Here is a 6,228-nt window from a genome sequence, read left to right as displayed (position 1 = left end):
ACCAAAGAGGGTATAATCAATAGGGGTAAATGTTTAGTAGAAAAGAGTAGAATAGAAAGAAAATAAGGGAAACTAAAATGTCTTTTTTGGCAACATTTTGAACAGATTTTTTAAGAGTTGTGTTGTCAAAAAGTTATTCCTGGAATTAATTAGCCCTTTTCACAAAATAAATTGACTGAAGTGAAATGTCAAAAAAATTATAAAAAAAGATTTATGAAATTGATTACAGAATCTCATTTTTGAAGTGCTAATGATTAAAATAGATTTATATGTAGTCAATATTTAAGCTTAATTTGCTTTAACAGAGGTAAATTTTACTCTTTTTAGGTGCCAAATTTTTACCAGCTTTAGTTATTGTAATATATACCAATATTTTAAAGGAACATTACTTTTTTATAAGTACTTATTAAAATATTGCTCAGAATGTTATCAAAACTGACAACATCCATGATTTTATTATTGTTATTTATATCAGTAAACTTATTGTTATTTTTATATGTTGACATTATAGTTAGTTTTTATATTATGTATGATTTTATATTTCATTTAGACTGTCTTATACAAATTCTATCATGTATTTTACAAACTACCCTTTTTCAGTTACAAATCAAAATTACCTGTTAGATACTGTTCAGAACTATTTGAATTGAATGATTTCGAGTGGACTTTAGGTTACATAAAAGAGATAAAGAAATTGTCTTGAATGACTTAGCATTAATTATGTGCAATTTATAGGTACAATAGAGTAAAGAATTAAACTACAAGTAGATACTGAACATATATAAACATACTTACAAGGTGGAGGAATTTAAATACAAAAGGAGTCAAATTTTCTTCGATAGCTTTAAACTGACTGGTTATCCTTTTTATCATACATAATCAAAATGATTCATTTTCAATTTTGTTACACTGAAAAGTTGGAAACAACCTAGTTTTTGGGGCCAGATTTCACATATGAATTGACCAAGTAAAATCATCCAAAGGATGGAAGTGCCCCTCGCTTTTTGAACATTGATTATAGACATTGATTTTGATTACAAAAATCAATTATCAATTTTTTTAACAACTTAGCAAAAGCATGTCGTTCTGTTTGAGTCCAAAAACATCATCATAAATATCTAATCAGCAATTCTTTACTCAGACATTCCAAAATTTAAAGAGTTATATAGCAATAGTTATTATGTTTAATGTAGACCAAATAAATTTAGTAAAAATTAACAGTGTTTATTTCAACATTTAGAATCTATGGCAGTTTATTTTTACATTCCTGAGTAGTTGCTGTTGTAAGCAATATTTTCATACTTAAATCAAAATGTTCTAGGACATCTGCTCATGTCTACTTTTTTGTTTTTTGTTTGTGCATTTAAATGTTCTTTGTAATAAATAGTAAATCTTTTAGGGCAGCAATTATTGCAGACTGAATACCGGTTCATTTCATAAAATATTTACCTGACAAAATTTTAAATAACTGGAGTTAATGCCCTTTATCCAACAGACAACTTAAAAACAGCATGTTTCAGTTCAGGGAAATGAAAGGTGCATTTGTAGTAGATGTTTTATTCTGTGATATTGTTATTTAAATGTTTATTTGTAGGTCCTTTATTATTATTATTTGTACATATTCCTTCATGTTTACATCTCTTACTGTCATTAAATAACTGCCATTTTATAATTTGTCTTTTCTTGTTAGTACCAACTAGACTATAGTGACACTTTTTACCCACACATGAAATAGACTTATGTTCTAGAGCAATTCCTTTATCCGAGCTCACATAATGAGACTAGATGAAAGAAAAACAAAAATTCAATGATAAAAGAATGCTAGGTTTTCACGGTTTCACCCAACATACTATAAGTGTCTGTAGTGGCAATCTGAAATGAATGCCTAATCCTGTAAAAACAAAATATATATATAGGATGACTAAAAGACAAACTATGCAAAGTAAGTTAACTTTTTGCAATTGCTTTTCGAACTTTTGAGTCAACCAACAATATTGGTAGTTTGAGGCAACTTCTAATTAAATTGATGGAATGATTACCAATACATTCTAAGTAGGTACACAGATCCCACATCTTGCATTGATTAGGTTTGTAGCAATATTATGCATGAATGTTCAAATAACATATCTTCATGTAATTAATAACTTTTGTGTCAGTTTTGTGTCAATCTGGAAATAACACTGAAAGGAAATACAGAGAAACAGGGAACTTTTTGAATTGGTACACACATTCGGTTTCTGGTCTTTTTAATATTGAAGAGATCTGTCTTATGTATTAAAATCTTAAGCTTTTGCAACCTGCACAAAGTATAGCTTACTGTGGCTACCAAACAATTATTCCAACAACATATCGAGTCATAATTACACAAACATACTTGTAATGAAAATACAGCCCTTTAAGTTGGAAGCCAACTGACCAATGATGTTTCATTTCTGTGAGGCAAAACATTTCTATGAAACTAGAAAATAGTTTAAGGTATAGTTGACACCTGTTTACATGTGGTCTGTGGTCTATATGCCTAGTGGTTCTAAATACTACTGAAATCAACACATCAGTCATATCTACACAATGATTTTATGTATAAGATTATATTTCTGATGTGTCAGTCAACCAGCCTCTATATGTACATCCAACGTATTATATGTATAGAACTTATGTTTAATATTATAAAACCACAGACACATTCTTCTGAATATTTTGGTATAATTTTAATCTGCCATCGGTAAGATTTATTGTTAACACAATTGCTACAGTTTACACTTGTGGTAGAATTAACCTATAGCATGTGTTGCTGTTCCTACACTTAGCACATGAGGAATACTAGTAGTGGAGCAGGAATTACTTAACTTTCTAGTTATTGATATGGTACATTTTGCTCTATTATGTTTCCATGTTCTGTTTTGTGCACTGTTGAATTTTAGTTTTTTTACCTTGGTTCTGTCTGTCTTTTTTGTGTGGTTTTGATCATGTCCTATTTATATTCTCTGACCTCCAATCCTTTTATTTTTCACTTGGTGCTGTCTGTCTTTCTTGTGTTGTTTTGATCATGTCCCATTTATATTCTCTGACCTCCAATCCTTTTATTTTTCACTTGGTGCTGTCTGTCTTTCTTGTGTTGTTTTGATCATGTCCCATTTATATTCTCTCCCCTCCAATCCTTTTATTTTTCACTTGGTGCTGTCTGTCTTTCTTGTGTTGTTTTGATCATGTCCCATTTATATTCTCTCCCCTCCAATCCTTTTATTTTTCACTTGGTGCTGTCTGTCTTTCTTGTGTTGTTTTGATCATGTCCCATTTATATTCTCTCCCCTCCAAACTTTTTTTTACATTGGTCCTGTCTGTCTTTTTTGTGTGATTTTGCTCATGTCCCATTTATATTCTCTGACCTCCAATCCTTTTATTTTTCACTTGGTGCTGTCTGTCTTTCTTGCGTTGTTTTGATCATGTCCCATTTATATTCTCTGACCTCCAATCCTTTTATTTTTCACTTGGTGCTGTCTGTCTTTCTTGTGTTGTTTTGATCATGTCCCATTTATATTCTCTGACCTCCAATCCTTTTATTTTTCACTTGGTGCTGTCTGTCTTTCTTGTGTTGTTTTGATCATGTCCCATTTGTATTTTCTCGCCTTCAATCCCTTTTTACCTTGTTGCTTTCTGTCTTTCTTGTGTGGTTTTGTCTCGCTTTGAAGTAGTCAAAAGCGAGACCTAGGCATGCTGTTTCTGGCAACGGCAGCATCAACACTGTATGCTGTTGGCATTGGCACATCTCATTCCCATGGAGTTTTCGCCCTTCGTATTCATTAGGGCGAAGTCGAAAACGCAAAATCGGAAAGAAAAAATATTTCGCTTTTTCGTGTTTTCGACTTCGCATTTTCGACTTCGCATTTTCGACTTAGCGATTTCGCTTGTTAGCCCTATATATTATGAAGGGTGAAATGACCTTGACCGGCCACGAAAGGATCAAGTAAAAAAGAATTTTTTTTTTTATAGGGTTCAGATATGGAAAGGTCGATCAAAATCCAATTAAGATCACTTTTCGCTACTAAAAGATCTATAAGGCAGCAACCATTTGATTTTCTGGGGGGGGGGGGGCTATGGTTTTTTTTGGAAAAAAAAGTTTGTTTCCAGTTTTTGGAGAAAAAAATAATTTGTTTTTGATTCTGAGAAAAAAAAATTGTTTGTTTCACCCTCAGCTGCCACTATATGTAATGCTAAAATTGAAAGAAAAAAATTGTTTGAAACTTGTCGCGAAAAAAATAGATTGTTTTTCGCCGCTAGCGAAAAAAAAAGTTTGTCCAGAAAAAAAATCCATAGCCCCCCCAGAAAATCAAATGGTTGCTGCCTTAAGAATAGTAATAAAAATAATTGTGATATAAGGACAACAACGGACAACAGATAACAGTCCGCGATTGTTTGGCGTCAAACGGCTGCATGGGGGCTTTAATACTTGGGCTGTCCCGTAGTCCAAGAAAGTCCCCAAAATGACCGTCAGACGTCACATAAATCTCAGAATTGACGGAAAACAGACGCAAAGTGATGGCAATAGCTCACACTGGCCTCTTGCTAAAAACGAAATAAATTTAAATAAGTAAATGGAAAGCGTCAATGAATAGAACTTTCTTTCAGAAATTTCACAGGTCACAACATTATTTCCTCTCGTGTAAAAATTATGCAGTACAAAGGAATAACTTATTTTTTGAACTTAGAAAAGAAAATATACCTACCGACTTTGAAAATTTAATGTACGGCAATGCTTTGTTTAATATGAACATAAACACGCTAATTTTTATAAAAGTGCAGAATTATATTAAAGAGACCAATCGCTTTTATGGTATTTTCATAGTTTATAGACATATATACCAATAATAATGTAATTACTTTTTGTTGACTTCGAGTGAAATTGGTCATTTTTTCCTAAGATATGGACCATCAATTTGATTTTATTATAAAATCCTATCAGTTGACAACAACAATTTAATTTAATTGTTTAAAATACAATAATAACTTACCTTTTGAGTGAATATTTATTCCAAGATTAAAACAACCTATTAGGTAGGTCTATCATAAAAAATTACGGTCAACTCGACTTTTAGGAATCGATGAGCCATGTCGTTTAAATTCTTGTTAATTTCATGTCTTATTGTTTATGAAGTTATTATTATGTATTTCATTTTTGTTCGGTTATTTATTATTTGTATGTAATGGGAAAGATGTTCTAAGTTGCAAAACTTGTGTCTAATTCTATTGTCAATGTTTTTGGACAATAAAATATGTTTAAACTAAATCTATGTTTTAATATGTTTAAACCTTAGATTACGGAGGAACCATTTGATACAATATTGAAAATTTGACCTTTTTTATATTATACATCAAGAGACATCTGGAACAGAAATGAGTCAAGTTTAAACCGATTGAATGAGTGAAACGGTTTGTAATAAACCTCATTATATCTCAAATAATAGATTTATACTAAAAAAAAAAATATAAGTATAATGTCTGTTAAATAAGAAATGCAATTCATATTTTTGGAACCTCCTGAGACTACTGTAATAGTAATACCAAGCACCTCACATGAAACTACCGCGTTATCTGAGACTGATGTAATAATACTAATAGTACCAAGAACCTCACATGAAACTACCGCGTTATGATCTGAGACTACTGTTATAGTAGTACCAGGAATCTCACATTAAACTATCGAGTTATATGATCTGAGACTGTTGTCATAGTAGTACCAAGCACCTCACATGAAACTACCGCATTATGCTCTGTGACTACTGTAATAGTAATACCAAGTACCTCACATGAAACTACCACATTATCTGAGACTGTTGTAATAATAGTACCAGAACCTCATGAAACTACCGCGTTATGATCTGAGACTACTGTTCTAGTAATGGCAAGCACCTCACATGAAACAACGCGTTATGATCATATGAGACTGTTGTAATAGTAGTACCAAGCACCTCACATGAAACTACCGCATTATGCTCTGTGACTACTGTAATAGTACTACCAAGTACCTCATATGAAACTACCACGTTATCTGAGACTGTTGTAATAATAGTACCAGAACATCATGAAACTACCGCGTTATGATCTGAGACTACTGTTCTAGTAGTGGCAAGCACCTCACATGAAACAACGCGTTATGATCTGAGACTGTTGTAATAGTAGTACCAAGTACCTGACATGAAACTACCACGTTATCTGAGATTGCTGTAATAA

The sequence above is a fragment of the Mytilus galloprovincialis genome, chromosome 3 (genome assembly GCF_965363235.1).
Source record: "Mytilus galloprovincialis chromosome 3, xbMytGall1.hap1.1, whole genome shotgun sequence".
Classification (NCBI taxonomy): domain Eukaryota; kingdom Metazoa; phylum Mollusca; class Bivalvia; order Mytilida; family Mytilidae; genus Mytilus; species Mytilus galloprovincialis.
The sequence above is the reverse complement of the archived record's forward strand: the minus strand, read 5'-3'. Positions refer to the sequence as shown.